This window comes from Pogoniulus pusillus, chromosome 3, assembly GCF_015220805.1.
Source record: "Pogoniulus pusillus isolate bPogPus1 chromosome 3, bPogPus1.pri, whole genome shotgun sequence".
NCBI lineage: Eukaryota > Metazoa > Chordata > Aves > Piciformes > Lybiidae > Pogoniulus > Pogoniulus pusillus.
Genome location: NC_087266.1, coordinates 35,334,040 through 35,358,884, shown reverse-complemented (window position 1 = coordinate 35,358,884; position 24,845 = coordinate 35,334,040). Strand labels below are relative to the sequence as shown.

At 42.1% G+C, this 24,845-nt stretch overlaps 1 long non-coding RNA gene across 2 annotated transcripts; it reads left to right on the top strand.

Annotated features, from left to right (window-relative positions):
- Positions 1-824: 824 nt before the first annotated feature.
- On the top strand, positions 825-23,564 carry LOC135191685 (uncharacterized). 2 transcript variants are annotated; one of them, XR_010308865.1, is made up of 4 exons: positions 825-860; positions 13,940-14,023; positions 15,248-15,272; positions 16,099-16,150. It is a non-coding gene; the product is annotated as an uncharacterized LOC135191685 (long non-coding RNA). The 2 variants fall into 2 exon arrangements; XR_010308864.1 differs by lacking the exons at positions 15,248-15,272; positions 16,099-16,150 and adding an exon at positions 23,427-23,564.
- Positions 23,565-24,845: the final 1,281 nt, after the last annotated feature.

Genomic DNA, 24,845 nt, shown 5'->3' with positions numbered 1-24,845 from the left:
CTGTTCCAGTGCTCCACTACCTCCATGGTAAAGATCTTTCTCCTAACATCCAACCTAAATCTCTTCTCTAGTTTAAAACCCCTGCCCTTCATCCTGCCACTTCAGGCCTTTGTAAACAGTCCCTCTTCAGCCTTCTTGTTGGCCACCTTTAGGTACTGGAAGGTTACTATTAGGTCTCTGTGGAGTCTTCTCATCTCCAAGCTGAAATCAGAGCATGTTTCTGGCTTCCTGGTAGACATCTCTGCACAACTTGCAAACTGTTGTTCATGATGAAATGTTACAAAATCTTACTGCTGTCTTCTATTCAGTAATGATTTGTATAGAATTATGTTACATACTTCAACTTGATCTCCAAAAACACCAAGCAAAAATATTTATCCAGTCTGTAAAAAAAATAAGCTGAGCTGACAAATGTGAGAAAGGCAAAGAAATACAAGGAAAACAGGACTGCCCAGATTCACAGATCACTTGCTGTGCAATTTAACATTCAAGATGACTGCAAATAGACCATTCCATCTTCCTGTTCTCATCTCCATCCTTTTCCTCTCCATTTCCCTCCCTTCTCCACCATATCCACCTCTTTCTCTCCTGCACAATGCATTTTCCCCTTTTTTTCCCCCCCAAACTCATAACACCTGGGTTCTGTTGGAGTCTCCTCCCACCCCAGGTGTCGCTACTTTGCCCTCCCTGCCTACTCCCCTTTTCAATCTGGATTCTATTGGAGTCTCCTCCCACCCCAGGTGTCACCACTTAGCCCCCCCCCCCCCCCCCCCCCCCACTCCCCTTTATAAGTGGCCCCATGAAAGGCAAGCCCTAAGCTTGCCCACTTGGGCAGAAGGATCCTCCTTGTATCATCACTGGTGAGTGCTATGTGGTGCATCACTGGGTGAAAGGTGGAGGGGATTCAAAGGCCAGGGGGCCTGGTGGGCCCCCAGGCTAGGCAGGGATAGGCCTGATGATTGCTCTGACATCGCTCACAGGTGCTGGGTAGGCTTCCTTAGGCTGAGTTTCTTCGTGTTGAGTTACAAGATTCTTCACTGTTAAGTAGAAAAAAGTCACTTTTTCCTGCCAATGTGTTTTTTTATGTGGTTGATTGCTTGGGGTGTTTTTTTGGTAACCTTTTTAGTACATTGCCCTTAAGATGCATGTTTTCCTGTCGAGATGATCCTGAATATTGACTAGCTATTACTAGGAATAGCCCTGGCCTCACATGTGGGCTAAGAGTTTAGGGCATGAACTGGTGAAATGGAAATTGCTGGGATTGTTTTCATGCTGTACTTTGAACCAAAAAGTCCTCTAGAGCACAAAGGCTGCCCCAGAGGGAGTTTACATCTTTTTGTAAACCCTCTGGCAGTGTCTGTCCTTGATGTAGGCAATAAACATCTTCTAGTTCTTTATGATAGAAATAATAGCACCTTTCTGTTTAACACCAAGAAACTGAATTATATGTTCCAAAGTGCTGTTCCAAAGACATGCCAAGAAATCAACAGAAGGTTGTAGCATAGCAGGGATTATTGAGGGTTATTTACATGAACTGAAGGTCTGTTGCTATCTTTCTGTAACTGTGTGGATAATTGTAGAAGGGTCAGTTCTAGCTTCTCTTTGCTCATGGTCAATAACACATAGACCAATTTACTTCATGACAAAATTACCCTTTTGAAAGAAGGCCTTTTGACCCACCTGAATAAAGTTCATGTTGCTTGCTTGTTCTCAATCAGAAATGTCCTGCTTTTATTTCATGTATCTTTCTCTTTTGGAATTAATTAAAAGTGGAAGTTGGGCATACTCAAAACCCATTGTCATATTTTTAGAAGAAATAATCATCTCATGTTCAGTTCTCCAGAGGACTGTGATGACAACCATAGAATTAAGACCCTGTGCCCTTCTGTCCCATACATATGATTTCTATGAGGCTCCAAAAAACAAAGTAAGCTTTCCCTTAGCAGGGGTCACCTCCAGAAAGAGACAATGTACCTCATTTTCTGGACTACTGTTGCTACCCAGTTCTCTAGTTATTAGTCCCAGCTGCTTGGCTTCTCTGCTATACAAGTCCAAATCTTTTGCTCCAATATCCCAGCATCACAGTAGTGAAGGAATGAGTTGCTTGCCTTCATGGTGACTGCAATCTTTGTGTATATCACACAACTCACATAAGGGTAGAGACTGACTGGTCACCTTCAATTCCCCTGCCTCTGATGTTCCTACAAGACCCACTCTCTTTTGCATTTCATTCTCTTTACAGGCACTACTGATGCTAGCACTTTAGTCTCTAGATCAGTTGCATTACCCTTCACTAGAAGCTCAGTAGCTGCATGCTTGTTGTAGGGGACTAGCATTGCTTTAGGGCTTTTTGTAAGGGCTGTGGCAGCCACACAATACCCAACTCTGTTTCAATCACACAATCATGGAATCTGTAGGGTTGAAAGGGACCTCAAGGGTCACCTAGTGATCTAATTCCAGGGCTGCAACTGCATGATTTTTGAGGTCCCTTCCAACCTAAATGTCTCTGTTCTAATTTAAATTTCCAGAGACTCAGATAAATTTTATAGAACCAATAACAACTTGTAGAGTGCCCTTCCCTCTTCCTCCTCCTTTCCCAAAGAAAGGAATTAGAAGTAGAGAGAAAAGGTAAGCACACGCAAATAAATGAATCTCACTCAATTTGGAAGTTAAAAAGAAAAGTTTAACGATAACTTAAAAGAAGTATCTGAAGTAGGGAAGTTACAAAAGGTTAGAGAAGGGAAAAATACAAATACAAAATGGTATAAATGCAACCCGATTGTGATGGCTTGGTCTGCCTCGTGGGTGATGGCCACGTGGTAATAAAGAGAGAACAGGAACAGATGGTAATGGGGGTATAAGCAAGGCAGGGAGTGCAGAGAGAGAAACAGGAAGTCCCCCTGCTTTTATGGGACAGGAAGGGGGAGTGGGCAAACCATCACCTGGTGGTGTTCAGACCCACCCCTGGGGAGTTGTCAAGACCACTTAAGGTCAGGTTCAGGGTTAGTCCTCCTGGAGTGTTAACCCTGTATCCTAAACCATTGTATGATTATATGATTGTGTTTCATGGGCCTCAAGGATTTAAACTAACAGTTATGTCCTGAGGTACAAGATGTAACTGGCTTCTGCTGTCCTGCTCACCATCTCTGCCTGTCAGAGATGGGATCGTAGGAAAATAGTGGAAAAAAGAGTGACATGAAATTAGGAGAATCACCTGCAAACAGTCTTCTTTATCTACCCTTAGAATGGTTCTTGGATAAAGCTGAAAATCGGGAAGTATATGCACATGAGCCAGCAGTGTGCCCAGGTGGCCAAGAGAGCCAATGGCATCCTGGCCTGCATCAGGAATGGTGTGGTCAGCAGGAGCAGGGAGGTCATTCTGCCCCTGTACTCTGCACTGGTTAGACCACACCTTGAGTCCTGTGTTCAGTTCTGGGCCCCCCAGTTTAGGAGGGACACTGAGATGCTTAAGCGTGTCCAGAGAAGGGCAACGAGGCTGGTGAGAGGCCTTGAGCACAGCCCTATGAGGAGAAGCTGAGGGAGCTGGGATTGGTTAGCCTGGAGAAGAGGAGGCTCAGGGGTGACCTTATTGCTGTCTACAACTACCTGAGGGGTGGTTGTGGCCAGGAGGAGGTTGCTCTCTTCTCTCAGGTGGCCAGCACCAGAACGAGAGGACACAGCCTCAGGCTGCGCCAGGGGAGATTTAGGCTTGAGGTGAGGAGAAAGTTCTTCACTGAGAGAGTCATTGGACACTGGAATGGGCTGCCCGGGGAGATGGTGGAGTCGCCGTCCCTGGGGCACTTCAAGGCAAGGTTGGGCGTGGCACTTGGTGCCATGGTCTAGCCTTGAGCTCTGTGGTAAAGGGTTGGACTTGATGATCTGTGAGGTCTCTTCCAACCCTGATAATACTGTGATACTGTGATACATTTTTGCTTCTCCTAGGTATCTACCTGCTATTTATATTAATGAAGCATGAATTGGAAGCCATAAAGTAATTCAAACAGAAAGAATTTTGACTATTCATCACTTTTGGGGAAACTCTTTACAACTTCACTGTTTAATATGCTAATTTAATTAACATCTTTTATTTTTATTATTAGTCTTTATTCAACATTACATCAATATGGCAATCTAGATAACTTTTTTTTTATTATATAGCATGTTTCTTCCTTCAAATATTAACTCAGAAACTTTAATTCTGTGTTGACATGCACAAACAGCTGCTCCAAATTGCTAATTATACTCTAATCAAGGGTGAATTTGACTAGAATTTGAAGTACTTTGGGGATAAGATTTAAACTGGTTAAACTTCATACAGGAGGCATATTTAAAGTTTTGCGTTAACATCTACCTTTAACCAGCTTAAACTTCAGTTTATGATGAAATACACTGTAGTGTATAGAGCTTAAATTAATTTCAGTGAGAGATTTTTCACCTACTTCAAGTTCTGTGATCTACAATCTTTTGGGATTGAAAAGGGATACATTGATAAGGGAAACAACTGGAAGAGGCCTCACATTCACAGGCCATAGTTCATGGAGGCCTTTACCACCTGAAATCTCCTGGAAGGACAACACAGTAGGGCTCAAGGGAACAGGCCCAGCCAGCACAGGTTTAGGAAGGGCAGGTCCTGCCTAACCAACCTGAGCTCCTTTTATGATCAGGTTACCTGCCTGGTGAATGTGGGGCAGGCTGTGGATGTAGTCTACCTGGACTTCAGCAAAGCTTTTGACACTGTCTGACATGACAAGCTCCTGGCAAAGCTGGCAGCTCATGGCTTGGACAGATTCACTCTGATATGGGTTAAGAACTGCCTGGAAGGTCAGGCCCAGAGAGTGGTGGTGAATGGTGCCACATCCAGTTGGCAGCTGTCACCAGTGGTGTGCCCCAGGGGTCAGTGCTGGGCCCAGTCCTGTTCAATATCTTTATTGATAATCTGGACCAGGGGATTGAGTCCAGCATCAGTAAGTTTGCAGATAACACCAAGCTAGGAGCAGGTGTAGATCTGTTGGAAGGTAGGAGAGCCCTGCAGAGGGACTGTGCCAGGCTGGATGGGTGGGCAAAGGCCAATGGGATGAGATTTAACAAGGCTAAGTGCAGGGTTCTGCACTTTGGCCACAACAACCCCAAGCAGCACTACAGGATGGGGACAGAGTGGCTGGAGAGCAGCCAGAGAGAAAGGGACCTGGGGGTACTGGTAGATAGTAGCTGAAGATGAGCCAGCAGTGTGCCCAGGTGGCCAAGAGAGCCAATGACATCCTGGCCTGCATCAGGAACAGTGTGGCCAGTAGGACAAAAGAGGTTGCTCTTACTTTGTACTCAGCACTGGCCTGGCCACACCTTGAGTACTGTGTCCAGTTCTGGGCTCTTCAATTCAAGAGAGATGTTGAGATACTGAAATGTGTCCAGAGAAGGGCAACAAAGCTGGTGAGAGGCCTGGAGCACAGCCCTGTGAGGAGAGGCTGAGGGAGCTGGGGGTGTTTAGCCTGAATAAGAAGAGGCTCAGGGGTGACCTCATTGCTGCCTACAACTACCTGAAGGGAGGTTGCAGCCAGGTAGGGATTGATCTCTTCTGCCAGGCAACCAGCAACAGAACAAGGGGATACAGTCTCAAGTTATGCCAGAGGAGGTCTCAACTGGATGTTGGGAGGAAGTTGTTGACAGAGAGAGTGATTGGCATTGAAATGGGCTGCCCAGGGAGGTGGTGGAGTTGCCACCCCTGGAGGTGTTTAAGAGAGGACTGGCTGAAGCTGTTATTGCCATTGGCTAAGGCTGGGTGCTAAGTTGGACGGGATGATCTTGGAGATTTCCTCCAACCTGGTTGATTCTATGTTTCTATGATTCTGCTGTACAAAGAGAGGCTGAGAGAGCTTGGACTGTTCAGCTGGAGAAGGGAAGAAAGGCACAAGAAAATATCAGTATTTATAACTGATAAGGGAATAAGATTAATTAAGACAGACTTCTCTCAGTTGTACCCAGTGAAAGCACAAGAGGCAATAGATACATAATAAAATACAAGCAATTTCACCAGAAAACAAATGTATATTTTCAGATTGCTCAAACAGTGGAACATGTCCAGAAGCCTGTGCAGCGTGTATCTGTGTAACTATACAGGATGGTACTTGTCCTGGTAGGGCATAGATCCTGCTAGGCTGGTTTAACCCTTGCTCTCCTCCTCCTGTTTTGTGGGTCTGAGAGTGGAATGAGATGAGCAAATGATAAGGGTTTGGCCCCAGCAAAGCCTTAAGGTCTAGGGGGCTTAGTAACACATGTCAGGTGTCTTGTGCTGCACCCACCATACCTGCATGGTCAAAGGAGGCATGAAGCTTTGAATTCATTGGCCAGAACAATGGTGCTAGTGCCTGTAGGTAAGTTTGATTTTCAAATTGAAATATTTAAAGGAGGATGATTTAGAAAACTGTGCCTTTCTGCATGGAGCCTGCCTGCCTCTCATTGTTTGTGGCTTATTAAAGGTGGCCACATGTATGCAGCCCACACCTGCCAGCTTAGCAGCAACTCAGCTCTCCTTTCCTCTGCCTGGAATATTTTCTATTTAACCCTGGGATCATTATCTCGAGCTCAAAAGTGTCTTTGATACAGACATACTCAGGGGCCAAAAGTGTTGTGAGTACATCTGCTGGAGTGAATGCCAAGCCTCCATAAGCATAGTTAGAATTCTTCCTGCTTTTGCATTGATTGTTTAAACTGTTTAATTCTGTGCAATTGCTTCCTGTCGACCAAAAATCCAAAGAACCCCAGGGAATCTTCTTGATTTATGAATATTAATTTTAATTAATATTCATACAGAAATTAATATCCATAATTAATAGCAGATATTAATTTCCAATACAGTACTGCAGACAGTCCTCTAGATGATGCCACTTCAGCAAGGCATTTCAATGAGATGATCTCAGGAGCCCTTTCCATTCTGCAATTCTGTAAATTTTACCCATTGCATTACAAGCAGTGTGAATTTTATGCCAGACACTAGCAAGATTTCTAGTGGTAATATTAACAACAGCAGGTTTAGGGCACCAATTTCACAGTGATTATTGATTTGAAGTTTTATTGTCCCCTGCCCCCCTCTCCTTTTTTTCCTTTTACTTCATAGTTTCTGTTAAACTCCCTTTGACTAATGGTCTGAGTTCATTTTAATTTTCAGTGAAACATGTTTTAAGGTTCAGGTTGTGTTTGGCTGTAGTCTGCAATAGCAGTAAACTAAGTGCTCTCACAAATAATGTCAATCATATAGATAACTCAGAATCGCAGAATCAGGCAGGGTTGGAAGAGACCACAAGGATCATCTAGTTCCAACCCCCCTGCCATGGCCAGGGGCACCCTAGTGTAGATCAGGCTGCCCAGAGTCCCATCCAGCCTGGCCTTAAACACCTCCAGCAATGGAGCCTCAACCACCTCCCTGGGCAACCCATTCCAGCCTCTCACCACTCTCATGCTGAACAACTTCCTCCTCGCGTCTGGTCTGAACCAACCCACCTCCAGCTTTGCTCCATTCCCCCTAGTCCTATCACTCCTCGTGGCCCTTTCTCTGGACATGCTCCAGTATCTCCACATCCCTTTTGTAATGGGGGCTCCAGAACTGGATGCAGTACTCCAGGTGGGGTCTCAGCAGAGTGGAGTAGAGGGGGAGAATCACCTCCCTCCACCTGCTGGCCACATTTCTCCTGGTGCAGCCCAGGCTCTGCTTGGCTTTCTGGGCTGCAAGTGCACACTGCTGGCTCATGTTGTGCTTCTCATCTACCAGCACCCCCAAGTCCCTCTCCTCAGGGCTGCTTTCCAGCCACTCACTGCCCAGCCTGGGTTTGCACTTGGGATTGCCTCGACCCTGATGTAGGAGTCTTACTCCTTACTATGTCTTACTAAGGTATTGAGTCATTACCACTATTTTTTCTCTACTGTATCTTGATATGTTTTTTTAAGGCCTCTATGTGTACATAAATGTTTAATATATTCAGTACAAAGTGGGATTTTGTTTGTTTAGATTTAGTAGTCAGACTTGAAGCAACATTCTCTGAAGTGACGTATCTCGCTATGAGTTCATTAGTAGACTATTCTCTTTTGACAAAGTTCACGGTATTACGCTCCATATTCAACAGGCCAGCAATCCACTAATGTATTCCCTCTGTGATTCATTACAAGACCTGAAAGTTTGAATCAATGTAAAAAATCCTGCTTTAAATCTAGAACATTTCATCCCAGCCTGGTTATTTTTCAGAAGCCATTATTGTAGTACTTTAGACTTCCGGAGGTTGCATCCTTACCTGAGACTCACTTAGAAGTTATTGGGAGGACCTCATTTATTTCTGCTGTACCACTGTGAAAGAAGCAGAGCAACTATTCAAAAAGCAGTTTTAATCCTATTTGTCAGTTAAAATCACAACTGACTGGAATTTATAAGAATGTATTACACAAGCTGTCTAGAACATAGAATAGAGTAGAATACAGTAGGAATAGAATAGGAGTAAAATCGAATAGAATTACAGAAGCAGCACACACGTGTATAAATATTTATATACACCTATGGATACTATATATCTGGGAGAAGTAGAAATCACTGTAATAATAGCCTGGTTCATCTGTTTTCTTTTAAATATTAGCATTTTTCTAGACTGACTGTTATTAGGAACATACTTTGAAAGTTACTGCCACTACTGATGAGTCCATAGACACAACAGTTGGTCCTTTAGAATTTATATCCCAAATTATCTGTATTTACAATACCATGGAGCTGGTGTCAAGTAGTGCTGAGGGCATTGGTTGTTCTTAATTCCTAAGGTCAAGGTTATCAGGCTTGAGAACAAAGAAACGAAGCAGAAGGACTTTTTTTTTTTTTTTCCATTTCTTGTGCTAGTTTGAAGCAGGCTGGAATGTTTTGGTGAGAGAAAGTAGATAATTGGCTATGTAAGGAAAACATGGTTGTGTCTCTTCTCTCACAGTCCCACTGAGAACTATGGAAACAAGAAGTAAACATTAGATAACATTCTCCATTTTGTCTTCACTCTGCTTTTGTCTTCAGACTGCGTAACATATCATTAACCTCCCTGCCACTAACCTTCCTTCTTAACCTCTTGGCTGCACCTCTATTCTTTCTCAGGATTTGGGGTAAGGTTGAGAGGGGCAGGGGGAGGTGTTGGGGTGGTTTGAGAGCCCCTCCTGGGGACTCAGGTTTCTGGGAGGGGAGTTGTGCTTCTGTATTACTTATCCTTTGTATATTTCTATTGTAAATAGCTGCTTGTATATTGCACTGCTGTAAATAAATAGCTTCATTTATATTCCTGGAGTCCCTTCTGAGTTAGCTGGGACATTTCTAAAAGTAGTGGTGGTGGGGGGTGTGGGGTGTGGGATAGAAGCCAGACCACCACACTTCTATACCCTCCCTAAAGCCTAGAGTTTTCATGCTGCTTGTCCCTTTTCAAAGAGAGTGAATCACATCTGCATCCACTGCTGCTTGTCTTGGTTTTAATTTTCCTTTCATCTTTCTCACACGTTTATCAGGTTGTCTTTCTTATTTGCAGTTTTTTATGCTAATTTTTCTTTTTGTGTATGTGTGTTTGTTTGATTTGTGTTGATTTCATTTTTTGTACTGTCTGGCATATCTGTTGTTTGAGCCACTGTTTACAAGTTTTTCTATGCATCTTACAAACAACTGCACAGTTCTTTGTCCCTTTGTTGGTCATACCACTCACATACATGTGTAAAATATGTATAAGTATATGTGTATGTATATGGAATCATAGACTTAGTCAGGATTGGAAGGGACCACAAGGATCATCTAGTTCCAACCCCCCTGCCATGGCCAGGGATACCCTAGCCTAGAGCAGCCTGGCCTTAAACACCTCCAGCAATGGAGCCTCAACCACCTCCATGGGCAACCCATTCCAGGCTCTCACCACTCTCATGCTGAACAACTTCTTCCTCACATCTGGTCTGAATCTCCACACCTCCAGCTTCACTCCATTCCCCCTGATCCCTGATAGCCTAAAAAGTCCCTCCCCAGCTTTTTTGTTAGCCCCCCTTCAGATACTGGAAAGCCAGAAGAAGGTCACCTTGGATCCTCCTCTTCTGCAGTCTGAACAGCCCCAACTCTTTCAGTCTGTCCTCACAGCAGAGCTGCTCCAGCCCTCTGAACATCCTCGTGGCCCTTTCTCTGGACATGCTCCAGTATCTCCACATCCCTTTTGTAATAGAGGCTCCAGAACTGGATGCAGTACTCCAGGTGGGGTCTCAGCAGAGTGGAGTAGAGGGGGAGAATCACCTCCCTCCACCTGCTGGCTGCACTTTTCCTGATGCAGTCCAGACTCTGCTTGTCTTTCTGGGCTGCAAGTGCACACTACTGGCTCATGTTGAGCTTCTCATCTACCATATATGTGTATATGCATAAGTGTATGTATATGTTTATGTTTTTTTTTGGCAGTGTTGCAGAATAAGTATATACTATTGGTGGTTATAATCAACATTTTCATTGGAGGCTTCTCACAGATTCCAGGGGGTTTGACAGGGCCACCTTTTTGCAATACTCCCGATATTAGGGAAAAGCTTAATCTTTCTGATCAATTTGTCTTCTAAATCTTTTTCAATGTGTTCTTCAGACTTTCATCATAGCTGTGCTAGTTTGAGCCTAGCTGGGATATTTTGGTGAGAAGAATTAGATGATGGGTGTTGTGGAGAGGTTCGTCTGGGTTTTGGGGGAATGAAATATGAGGCTGAATTTTTAAAAGGGTTTAAATAATTTAATATTATATACACAAGGAATCCCCCTCCCCAAACTTATTTACAGCTACCCCACACAAGTTCTTTGTACGCGGTTTCGAGATTATATTACAGAATGTCTATGTACAGCGAATTGGGAATTTAGCAGAGATTTGAAAGGATTTAGGAAGAGAGTCTGTGGCATGAAAGTGCCACTGGTAAATTATTGAAAGTTTATGCTGTCTCAGATCGAGTTTGTTCAGTTACTCACTGGCTGGAGTCAGTTCCGATGGTCCCAAACATCATGGGTTTGAATAGTTCAGCTCAGGGGTTATTGGGGTGCGCTGTCTGGAGCTTCCACAGGCACAGTCCAGCTGGGAGTGGTGGCTGGAGTGGCAGCTGGCCAGGAGTGTCTTGGTTAGTTCCCTGGGCTGGTGCCGTGGGCTGGAGTCATGCAGCGGCGGTGGTCCCCAAAAGCGGCTGGAAGCGACTAGGAGCAGCAGGTGGGTGGTAGAGGGTGGCAGGATAGGAGCGAGGTGTGAGATAGCAGGGACACTGAATTGTCCCTTTTTATGAGTTCTGACCCTGCGATTGATGGTCCTTGGACCACAATTCTGTCCAATAGGGACTTGGCAACAGGCCAAAACATAGCAAATAAGGTGAAGTCTGAGGGTCTGGTACCCCCAGATATGGAGAGGGCTCAGGTGGGTTCCCCACCCTAGGCGTGTGAGCTTATGTAACATGTGTACTTCAACCTTCGAGGAGGCAACCCAGACTGGAAGGCACCAAGGCTGTTGTGTCCCTTTGTCCCTTTAACTTGTTTACCCCAAGTTTAGGCAGGGCAACACCCTTCGGGAGGACAACATGTCCCGGCATGAATAGGTTTATAAACATAGTCATCTGAGGCCTGTGCAACCCTCCACCACAATAGGCTGTGAAAAGGAAACAATGGTGATGTCTACTGCATTCATAGGTTTGCTGAGATGTATAAGAACAAGAACACAAACATAGATAACAGAATTGCTCTCTGGCTCTGGCTGCCTGCACTTCTCTCCCTAAACTGCTGTCTGTGTGACTAATCTTTCTGCTTCCTAACCTCCCTGGCTGATTCTCCAAACTCACCTTGAACAAAGTCTGGGGAAAGGTAGAGGAGTGGAAAGGAGGTGGAAGGGTGGTTGGGAGCCCCTCCTGGGGACTCTGGTTTCTGGAAGGGCTGTTGTGTTTCTGTATTACTTTTTAACTTGTCTATTTCTGTCTATAGCTGTATAGATTGTAAATATCTGCTTGTATATGCTGCTAAGCTGTAAATATAAAGCTTCATTCTTTAATTTGCAGTTTGGCTGAGTCTAGTCTGGGATTTTCTTAAGTGTAGGTGGGCAGGGAACATTTTAACATAACTGATAAAATCCCATTTTAAACAACAGACACTGTGATGGTTTGGGCTCTTACCCACCCCACACACACACTTTGTATTTGCCCCAGCTAACTCAGATGGACTCTGGGAATATAGATGAAGCAATTTATTTACAGCTAGCAGAATTTACAAGCAGCTACTTACAATATATACAGTTACATACAATTATATACAGAAATATACAAAGGATAAACAATACAAAAGCACAACTCCCCTCCCAGAAACCTGAGTCCCCAGGAGGGGCTCTCAAACCACCCCAACACCTCCCCCGGCCCTCTCAACCTTACCCCAGTTCTCAGGAAGAAAAGAGGTGCAGCCAAGAGGTTAGGGAGCAAGGTTAGTGGGAGAAGGTTTAATGAGATGTGTCTCGGTCTAAGGCAAAAGCAAGAGTGAGAGACAAAATGGAGAAAGTTTACTTCTTCTTCCCAGACCTCTCAGCGAGACTGTGAGAGAAGTTGACATCAATTGTTTTCATTTCACTGCCCATTATCTAGTTCTGTTACCAAAACATTCTAGCTTGCTTCTAACTAGCACAGACACTTAACTATATTTTTTTGTGCTAAATTAGTGTGACTGATTTTGGGTATTTTGACTGTCAAACAATGCTTCTTTTATTAATTCAGGAGGGATTCCAAACGTCCAAAGTGCAAGAACTTCATCCATTATTTGTACTTTCTCAGTTGCAAATATTTTTGAAAGACCCAGCCCCATCTTCTTGACTCTGTCCTTTAGCTATTGATTAGTTCCCCTCCTGGGCTGCTCTTCTCACCCACACGGTTCTCAGCCTTTCCCTCTCACAGAGATGCTGTACTCCCCTCAGCATCTTTGTAGCCTCTGCTGGGCTGTATCCAGTCACTCCCTGTCTCTCTTGAACTGGGGAGCCCAGAACTGGACACAATACTCCAGATGTGGCCTCACCAGCATGGAGAAGAGGGGGAGAAAAAGCTGCCCTGACCTGCTGCAGTACTGACCAGTCTTTGACTAGAATTAATTGCTTATGACTGTTAAAAAAAGTAACATTGCTAGCATCAAGTGTCTATTAAACACTTGTTCTCACTGCATTCATATTTTGGGCTCACAGATGCTTCTAATGCTTTGTGCTGTTTAAATGTCATTATTTAGAATCATAGAATGAGTCAGGGTTGGAAGGGACCACAAGGATCATCTAGTTCCAACCCCTCTGCCATGGGAAGGGACACCCTACCCTAGACCAGGCTGTCCAGAGTCCCATCCAGCCTGGCCTTAAACATCTCCAGTGACGGGACCTCAACCACCTCCCTGGAGGGGAGTAAGTTGGTATAGAGACTGTGTACATGGATAGACTAAGAGAAGTAGAATAATAAGCAAGCTATGAGTCACAGCTCCTATGCTATGTGATGTAAAACATAGCACACAATACTAGAACACTTTGAAAGGACATGGAGAAACACACAGCCAGAAATTAGATTGTCTCAGTGTGACAGTGGTTACTCAGGCATTTGCAAATAAATTCAGCACCTGCAGGCAGAGGTTGATTTTCTTTCAAAGTGTCACTGGCCCAGTTTATTCCTGAAGTGCAGTTATTGCAGAAAGCCTAATCACAGATACCTTAACCCAGTGTCAGTAGTAACAATCTTGTTTTGTTTTAATATCAATCCACTGTTAATAAATAAATGTTATAATTTTCTCAGAGAAATTCAACACATAATTCAGGATGCAAATGAAAGTGGATCTGTGTAGGTTCATATTCAGATGTGTAGGAAAAAGAAGTCACAGTCAGTGTGTGACTGATTCTTCTGATTCTGTCTGGTCCACCACTTTTTTTCTTTTCTCCCTCAGTGAGAGAACACTTCAAGGTTGAACACGAAGAACTGCATACTTATTTTGCTTTTTTTACACTGCAAGTCATTCTGCAATTGTCAGGTAATCTGCTGACCGTGCAGAAAGCAAATGCCCACTGAGGCACATGAGCAATTCCTGTTCATAACACTCGACAATCTTAACAGCTTAAGTATCTGCTTTATTACTTCTGTCTAAGTAATTTCTTCTCTATAAGTAAGTGTTTTGCTTGTACTCTGGAACGTTAATACTAATAAAATACTATTTTGGGCTAATAGTAATACATACTAATAAAATAGTAGTATAATATTATAATAACTAATAAAATACTATTATAATACTATAAAAACTAATACTAATAAAATACTATTAATACTAATTTTAAAAGTGCAATATAAATTTCCCAAATAGATTTGTTCTTCATCTTTTTTTTTTTACATATATATCTATTATTTGCTGTATATCAGTTACTGGCTATTCTCATAGACTGGTCTTTGTGCTAAACAAATCATTACTCTGCCCCAGTACAGATATGTTTTATGTTTTGATGTAATTTTCATGTTCTGAAGACACTTGGTGTTTTCTTGCATCTCTTTATGTTCCCTAAGTCCTCACATACTGTTATATGGATAGTAAACCCTTGCACAGTCTCTATCCATGCCAAATCAGTAATAACCAGATACTGTACTCAACACTGGTCAGGGCACACCTTGAGTACTGTGTCCAGTTCTGGGGTCCTCAATTCAAGAGAGATGTTGAGGTACTGGAATGTGTCCAAAAAGGGTGACAAAGCTGGTGAGAGGCCTGGAACACAGCCCTGTGAGGAAAGGCTGAGGGAGCTGGGGGTATTTAGCCTGGAGAAGAGGAGGCTCAGGAGTAGATCTCATTGCTGTCTATGACTACTTGAAAGGAGCTTGTAGCCAGAAGGAGGTGTACCTGTAGGAGATGGGGGTTGGTCTCCTCTCCCAGGTAACCAGCAATAGAACAAGGGGACACAGTGTCAAGTTGTGCTGGGGGAGGCATAGGCTGGATGTTAGGAGGGAGTTCCTCTTAGAGAGAGTGATTGGCATTGAATTGGGCTGCCCAGGGAGGTGGTGGAGTTGCTGTCCCTGGAGGTGCTCAAGAAAAGACTGGATGAGGCACTTAGTGCCATGGTCTAGTTGACTGGCTAGGGCTGGGTGCTAGGTTGGAGTGGATGATCTTGGAGGTCTCTTCCAACCTGGCTGATTCTATGAGCCTATGATTAGTTTGCCTACAAGAAATGCTACCAGGGTAATCTTCTGACAAGTCTTTATCATTTTGTGCTAGCTTCTGACACAAAGTTCAACTCTTTGTAAGTTAATGAATTGTAAATAAGAATGAAAAACTGTAACCAAAGTTGAATTTCATGAATAAGTGAAGAATTTTCCACCAATTTTCCCTATTAGTTTTTATTGACTACATGTGGAATATTTGCATTTTTTTCTAAAAAGTTAATTTCATGAATAAGTTACAAAATTTTCACCATTTTTTCCTTATTATTTTGTATTTGTTACATGTGGAATATGTACATTTTTTTTCTAAAAAATTAATTTTGTGAATAAGTTAAGAAATTTTCACCATTTTCTCCTGTTAGTTTTTATTTATTTAATGTGGAATGTTTGCATTTGTTTCTATAAAGTGCATTTCATGGATAAGTTAAGAATTTTCCACCATTTTTTCTCTATTACTTTTTATTTATTAAATGTGGAATATTTGCTTTTTTCTCTGTGCTGTGAAAAGTGCTGTGAAAGCACAGTGTAAATTTTCTTCAGGGCTACCCACTAAAAAACATTTATCTACAACTTCATTGTTAGCAGCGTAAATGTATTGCTACACTCCTAATACATAAAGTAAGCTTTGAGTTTATTACTCCATCACAGTAATTAATTTATTAAATATTAATGATAAAAAAAAGCCATTCAAGTGATGTTATATAGACAACTTCAGCATTGTTAACATGTTATTGCCCCATTTATCAGTAGCTATGCATAAGATGTGTTAAGAAATATAACTGGTAGATGAAGTATGCTCACCCTGTATGCTGTTAATCTAGTTAATGGAATAACAAATACATAGCTGGGTCTATTAGATGTGCACCTTAACAATATGCATTTATGTCGAAATATTTTATCTTCCAGAGACAGGATGATTACACTGCATTTTTTAACTTGGATAAAGAAAAGAACAGGAACAAACCAATCTTTTTAGAATGGTAATTATACCAGGTTTTGTTTGCTGTCCGAAATGCTGCCCTTAGAAAAGCCCTATCCTGAAAAGAAACATACTTATTTTAAGATATACGTCTTGTAAGGTTATATCAAATGAAATTAATCATAGGATGTTAGGGGTTGGAAGGGACCCAAGGAGATCATCGAGTCCAACCCCCCTAACACGGATCACAGAGGAACACATCCAGACAGCCCTTGAAAGTCTCCAGAGAAGGAGACTCCACAACCTCCCTGGGGAGCCTGTTCCAGTGCTCTGTGACCTTTACAGTAAAGAATTAATGATTTAAAATAATGTATAACTCTTTTCATATTGAATTTTATTCAATGCTTTGTAAATTTTCTTCTTCGTCTTCCATTTATTACCATTTATTCACTGCCTCAGTACAAATCATAGAATCAACTAGGTTGGAAGAGAACTACAAGATCATCTGGTCCAACCTATCACCCAGTCCTGTCCAATCAACTAGACCATGGCACTAAGTGCCTCATCCAGGTTTTTTTTGAGCACCTCCAGGGACGGCGACTCTACCACCTCCCTGGGCAGCCTTGAAGTAGAAATAATAGAATGTCAATCTTCTGAGCTGAAACTTCACTTGGATGTCAGTTTTGGAAGTTGAAATTTATTTTTTTACTTCAATATGTCATAGTTATTGACCTAAACCTTGGAGGATGAAGATTTATTATCTGCTGTGTTGTTTATTCATTGTACATTTTGTACAATTCCCTAAACCCTGCTCTTTTTGTTTCCTTGAGTGTTATTGTGTCTAGTTATAGAAGTGATCTATTTTTGAAGCTATTACAAGCAAAAAGACATCTTCTACTAAGCACACATATTAATTATTTTATTTGTTAGTTTAATAATGTAAATTATAGGCAGTCAAAATTTTTACATCAATAGATTTATATTTAAGATTCTAGATTGCAACTATCCTTTTCGTAGAATCACAGAATCAACCAGGTTGGGAGAGACCTCCAAGATCAGCCAGTCCAACCTAGCACCCAGCCCTAGCCAATAAACTAGATCATGGCATTAAATTCCTCAGCCAGTCTTTTTCTGAACACCTCGAAGCACGGTGACTCCACCACCTCCCTGGGCAGCCCATTCCAATGCCACTCACTCTCTCTGGCAACAACTTCCTCCTAACATCCAGCCTACACTGTCCCCGGCACAACTTGAGACTGTGTCCCCTTATCCTGTTGCTGGCTGCATGGCAAAAGAGACCAACCCCCACCTGCATACAGCCTCCCTTCAGGTAGTTGTAGACAGCAATGAGATCACCCCTGAGCCTCCTCTTCTCCACCCCATCTCCCTCACCCTCTCCTCTCAGGGCTGTGTTCCAGACCTCTCACCAGCTTCATCGCCCTTCTCTGGACACATTCCAGTATCTCAACATCTCTCATGAATTGAGGATCCCAGAACTAGACACACATTTGGCCCAATTAGGACCTTTTCCCTGGACAGGAACATACTGAAAATATCACTGATACAGTAGGAAACGTAAAAAAAGAAAGGAAATTCTAATTTTACCTCATTTGCGTGGTAGCAAATTCCTCTACCTGGGGAAAAAATTAACAAACCTATATTAAAAGTATTAGAGAAATTAGATTATTCATGGGGAAAAGAACAGATCCTGAGGATATCTTTTGATGAAAGGAGTTTCTATTCACCTTTGCTCATTCCCTTTTGAAATATTTAGGTTCATTCTCCCTTTAAATGTCTATTTATCTACTCCAACACAAGCCGAATTATAGCACCTGTTCTGTAAAGCCTCCAGTATTAAGAGCTTCTATAGACTTGCCATGGATTTTAGCAATGCTCTCCTAGTTATTTGAAATTTTATTGATAACTACCTTACTTCCTCTATTATTTCTTATGTAGTTCACCATGTATACAAGGTGCATGTTATTGCTTCTGCAAGAAGCTTCCATGGATTTAAAGAGTATTCTCATGCTGGAGCCATATGCACATATCCACCCTTTTTAATCATCTCCAGATTAAATTATTCTCACAATACATTATCTCATAAATGGCCTTCAAACTGTCTAGAGAAACATGGCAAAGATAAGCAGTGTAAAGCTACAGGGGACTTTCTATGACCAGAATACTTTAATTCTTTTTAATTAGTAGGTATGGATAGAGATTTTCTTTTCTGTTAGTGGACTGCACAGCTAGCAGTATTTTGAAGGAGGGAGTTTGAATGTATGATGAAACTGGAAACTAAAAGCAAACCTTTCTGTTAGTGGACTACACAGCTATCAATATTTTGAAAGAGAGTTTGAATACATGATGACACTGCAAACTAAAAGCATGGCAACATAGGAGGTGTTGTTTTCAGAGCAGAACAGTTAACTGCTCAAAGACAGGTAGAAAAATAGCTGCTTAGTGACCACTCTGACAAGGAATGTGTGGAGACTGACCTGTGGAAATAATATTAACATATTGCAAAGGAAGAAAACATTATTTTCAGAGTAACAAACCTCAGTAAAAATTAAAACACACAAGCATGTGCTCTTCTTCCTGGATGGGAGGGCAGAGTCCAATGGGATGAGGTAGAACAAGGCCACGTGCAGGGTTCTATATGTGGGCCACAACAACCCCAAGCAGTGCTACAGTCTGGGGACAGAGTGGCTGGAGAGCAGCCAGGAAGAAAGGGACCTGGGGGTACTGGTAGATAGTAGCTGAAGATGAGCCAGCAGTGTGCCCAGGTGGCCAAAAGAGCCAATGGCATCCTGGCCTGCATCAGGAACAGTGTGGCCAGTAGGACAAGGGAGGTTATTCTTCCCCTGTACTCAACACTGGTCAGGCCACACCTTGAGTGCTGTGTCCAGTTCTGGGCTCCTCAATTCAAGAGAGATGTTGAGATACTGGAGCATGCCCAGAGAAGGGCAACAAAGCTGGTGGGAGGCCTGGAGCACAGTCCTGTGAGGAAAGGCTGAGATAGCTGAGGTTGTTTAGCCTAGAGAAGAGGAGGCTCAAAGGTGACCTCATTGCTGTCTACAACTACCTGAAGGGAGGCTGTAGCCAGGTGGGGTTGGTCTGTTCTGTCAGGCAAGCAGCAACAGATCAAGAGGACACAGTCTCAAGTTGGGGGAGGTCTAGGCTGGATGTTAGGAGGAAGTTGTTGGCAGAGAGAGTGATTGGCATTGGAATGGGCTGCCCAGGGAGGTGGTGGAGTCACCACCCCTGGAGGTGTTCAAGCAAAGCCTGTCTGAGGCAGTTAGTGCCATGGTCTAGTTGATTGGCCAGGGCTTGGTGCTAGGTTGGACTGGATAATCTTGGAGGTCTCTCCCAACCTGGTTGATTCTGTGATTCTATGACTTACAGCAGCAACTGGAGGTGAAATGAAGAAATATCTTTAAAAGTATGTTTGGTAACTGGGATCTAGTCTCCCTTAATAAAAAAGGAATTGTACACTAAGGTTGCAATTTATTTGACTTTTTCAGTGGCTAATTTATATATTAGAACGGTTCTTCACTCTTATTAAGTACTCTGTGTATTCTACTTCATCAGTTTCTGAGCTGTCAGAAATAAAAGAATGAGTATAAGGAAGCAAACTTAATATAATAAAAGCCAGCAGAAATCCTTGAGATTGGAGGACTTCTCTCATCCTTAATGACAGATATCTTTTATAAAGTGATACTGCAGCATAGCATGACTGAAAACAACTTGTGCAGTGGATAATTTTAAATAGATTATCTTCTGTGGATGCAAAGTAATCAACATATTTCTTCAGGAAAAATAATTGGAAATTAATTGAAAGGATCATTTCATGTAAACTGCTGAGCTGTAGGGGAGAATATAATTGCTGAAATCTCAGGATGTTTTTCAAAAACTTGTAAAAATAGATAGTATTTTTTATGTTAAGAAAATACATATATATTCTTTGTATTATGTTAGTTTCGTGTGTCTGACATTTTTCTGTAATTCTCATAGATCCCTCTGCCAAATTTAAGGTAGTATTAGCGTGTGTGCGTGTATATATATAGTGTGTGTGAAATGTCAAGGTGAAAAGTACTCTGTTCTATCAAGATCAGGTTTGTCATATTTTGCCAGGTATTTATAACACCAAGGTCTGATTAACACAGCACTGAAAACTAATTTATGAGCTATAAAATAGTCAGTTGACAGTAAGCAAGCTGTCTGATGGACAAATTGAGTCACAGTGAATGTGCTAGTTTGAAGCTACCTGGGATATTTTAGTGAGAGGAATTAGATGATAGGCTGTGAAAAGGAAACAATGGTGATGTCTGCTGCACTCGTTGGCTTGCTGAGATGCATAAAAACAAGAACAGAAACATAGATAACAGAGTTGCTCTCTGGCTTTGGTTGCTTCCTTTCTCTCTCTTACTTGCTGTCTCTGTGAGTAATCTTTCTGCTTCCTGTAGTGGTTTGGCTGTTACCCACCCCCCTACACTTTAAGAAACACCCCAGCTAACTCAGTCAGACTCTGGGAATATAAATGAAGCTATTTATTTACAGCTGGCACAATATACAAGCAGATATTTACAATATATACAGTTATATACAGAACTATACAAATGAAAAGGTATGTGCTAGTTTGAAGCAAGCTGGAATGTTTTGGTAAAAGAACTAGATAATGGACAGTGAAAAAGTAAACATGGTTGTGTCAACTCCTCTCACAGTCACGCTGAGAACTCTGGGAAGAAGTAGTAAACATTCTCCATTTTGTCTTTCTTTCTGCCTTTGACTTCAGACCAAGCCACATCTCCTTAACCCCACTGCCACTAACCTTCCTTCTTAACCTCTTGGCTGCACCTCTCTTCTTCCTGGGAACTGGGGTAAGGTTGAGAGGGGCCGGGGAAGGTGTTGGGGTGGTTTGAGAGCCCCTCCTGGGGACTCAGGTTTCTGGGAGGGGAGTTGTGTTTCTGTATTGTTTATCCTTTGTATATTTCTGTATATAACTGTATGTATTGTAAATAACTGCTTGTAAATAAATAGTTTCATTTATATTCCTGGAGTCCCTTCTGAGTTAGCTGGGGCAAATACAAAGTGTGGGGGGTGGGTAAGAGCCCAAACCATCACAAGGTAATACAGAAACACAATTCCGCTCCCAGAAATCTGAGTCCCCAGGAGGAGCTCTCAACCACCCCTGCACCTTCCCCCTGCCCCTCTCAACCTTACCCCAGTACTAAAGAAGAAAAGAGGTTCAGCCAAGTGGTTAAGCAAGGTAAGTGGCAGTGAGGTTAGGGAGCTGCAGCTGAGTTCGAAGCCAGCCAGAAAGGTGAAGACAAAATGGCGAAAGTGTTAGCTAATGTTTACATTCTTCTTCAGCGGGACTCTGAGGGAAGGAGACATCACCAATGTTTTCCTTTCACAGACAATTATCTACTTTGTCTCACCAAAACATTCTAGCCTGCTTCAAACTAGCACACTTCCTAACCCCTCTGGCCGATTCTCCAAACTCACCTTGAATGTAAGGCAAAGTCTGCGGTAAAGTAGAGGGGTGGAAAAGAGGTGGAATGTTGGTTGGGAGCCCCTCGTGTGGACTCAGGTTTCTGAGAGAGCTGTTGTGTTTCTGTATTACTTTTAACTCGTATATTTCTGTCTATAGCTGTATAGATTGTAAATAGCTGCTTGTATATTGTGTTAAGCTTCATTCTTTAATTTACAGCTTGTTTGAGTCTGGTCTGGGTGATGTTCTTAAGTGTGGGGGGCAGGTAACACCCAAGGAGGGGCTCCCAACCACCCTTCCACCACCTTTCCACCCCTGTCTTATCCCAGACTTTGTCTTGCATTCAAGGTGATCTTGGGGAATCGGCCAGGGGGTTATGAAGCAGACAGATTAATTAGACAGCAAGTTAGGGAGAGAAGCGCATGCAGCCAGAGAGCAACTCTGTTATCTATGTTTGTGTTGTTGTTTTTATACATCTCAGCACGCCTAGGAGTGCAGTAGATATCACCATTGGTTCCTTTTCACAGCCTATAATCTAATTCTTCTCACTGAAATATTCCAGCTAACTTCAAACTAGCACAGAAAGGGAAGAAAAAAGGAGAAGAAACACTTTAGGCATTCAAGCTCTGCAGGGTGTAGTTGATGGGGAGATTTGGGGAGAGGAAATGAAAGAAGTCTGTGTAAAACATAACTAGTGCATAGTGAACGTGGGTACAGAAACCAGTTTTAGTGACACATATACCCAGACAGGTAGTTAGAGTATGAGACCTATCAGAGATTCTCAGTCTTCTTAGAGAGCACTCGTAGGTAAATTCATAAACCTAGGGGATGTGAAATGACAGTTCTGTTTAGGCAGTTCCCCTGGAGCCCATCCATTTGTATGATCTGTCTTGACTAATCCAGTGTTCTAGCAGGCTTACGGAAATCCCATAGTTTATGGGAATTTAATAATCTTGCATTGTAAAGTCTACTGCTGGAGTTAAGCAGCTACATTTCACAATGTTGAGCATCACATAACTGAAGGTCTTTGGTTGAATGCCTGCCTGGCTCAGTTTAATGCAACTGCATCACAGAATACTAATGCTACTACAAAAAAACAATATTAAAAGCAGCAAACAAACCAATATGAATTCATAAAGCAAAATGACATTTCAATCCAATGCATTGTTTTTTTAGAAAGTAATTTATCATTGTAATTACCATGCAATATAGAAATCTAACTTAAATTAGATAAATGTATCAAAAGTGATACTCCATAAATGATAACTCATGGGCAAATCTATAAATCAATTGCCAAATCCAGGCAGAAATGTCAATGAGTATATATAGCATAATATGGTATACTATAATATAGTATATACTTGTGATATTTTAAACTCATAAACACAAAATTAGATAGTTCCCTAAAGCATGTAGTAATTTTGCATGTAATATGTAGGTGCTGGTCCTTTATTACTGACCTGGTAGGGCATAAATCCTGCCAGGCAGGTTTAACCCTGGCTCTCCTCATCCAGTGGTGCAGGGGTGTGGGAGCAAGGAGATGAGCGAACAATAAGGGTTTGGCTCCAGCAAAGCCTTAAGGACTAGGGGGCTTAGCACACATGTCAGGTGTCTTGACTGCTTAGTCAAAGGAGGCACAAAGCTTTGAGTTCATTGGCCAGAAAAATGGTGCTAGTGCCAATTGGTCAGTTTGATTTCAAAATCAAGTATATAAAGGGGGATGATTTAGAAACTGCCTTTCTACATTTGCCTTTCTGCAATTGGCCTTTCTGCATCATGCCATAGTCTGCACGGAGCATCTCCTCATTTGTGGCTCATTAACAGGCGGCCACGTGTATGCAGCTCATACCAGTGGCTTAGCGACATCTCCTTCTTCCTCTGCCTGGAATATTTGTGTTTCACCCCAGGATCATCGTGAGTTTGAAAGCATTTTTCATACAGGAGACCTACTCAGGGACCAAAGCCACTGTGAGTATATGCTGGAGGGAATGCCAAGACTCCATAGGCATTAGTTAGAATGTTTCTTGTTCTTGCATTATTGTTTTTCAAGTTCTGATTGTTTAAGCTGTTTAATTCCATGCAATTGCTCCTTGTCAACTGAAAATCTAAAGAACCTCAGTGAATCTTCCTGAATTTTAAAAATATGAATAATAAAAACTAATATTTATACAGAAATTAATAGTCATAATTCATAACTGATTATTAATTTCTGATACAATTACCCTGATTGTTATTTATTATGTGTAATAGTCTCAGTCTTCAAATTTTCCATGGCACCACTTACATACCAAGAAAATAGTCTGCTTGTTCTGTTACAAAATTTGGTGCATATTGATTGATGTCACCACTTTGTAATGATTATTCTGTGTTTTTTCTTGTACTAGTATCCTCTTCTTTTCTTCCTTCTGACTGCAGAACAAATAGACCAAAAAGATGAAATACAAAGAATCTACTGACAACCCAGCTATATATTCATGAAAGAAGACAACAATTATTTTTGCATTTTCTTTTGGCATCCCCTACTGGTGTACATCTGCAAAGACTCTTCCAAAATACCTGGGATCTCAAAAGGGTTTGTTGTGATCACAGAATCAACCAGATTGGAAGAGATGTGACCAAGTCTTTTGAATGTTACTAACAGCAAAAGTAATGACACGTTACCGTGAAAATGCTTACATTCTCTTCAAGCAGCAAAACTTCATTGCTCTAGTGAATATACCACTCCCTTAAGTAGTGTATCTCACTACTTCCTGTCTTTCTTTCACACACGTTTATTTTCTCTCCTTCTCTTATGGAAATAAAGAGGTTTGTTGAGTCTGGATGAATTTGGTTTTGTTTTTGTTTGGGTTGTTGTTTGGGTTTTGTGGGGTTTTTTTGGTTTTTTTTTTTTTTTTTTGGTGGAGTTTTGAAAAATCTCAATGACAAAGAAATGTGTCAATGTTTCCATCCAAACTATGTTATGACAAACATAATATCCCCAAGAAAGGTCAGAAGGAGGACCCAGGAAATTACAGACCTGTCAGCCTGACTTCAGTGCTGTGCAAGACAATGGAACAGATCATCCTAAGTGCAATCACAGAGCACCTACAGGATGGCCAGGGGATCAGATCCAGCCAGCATAGATTTAAGAGGGCCAGGTCCTGCTTGACCAACTTGATCTCTTTTTATGACCAGGTGACCTGCCTGGTGGGTGTAGGGAAGGCTGTAGATGTAGTCTACCTGGACCTCAGCAAGGCCTTTGAC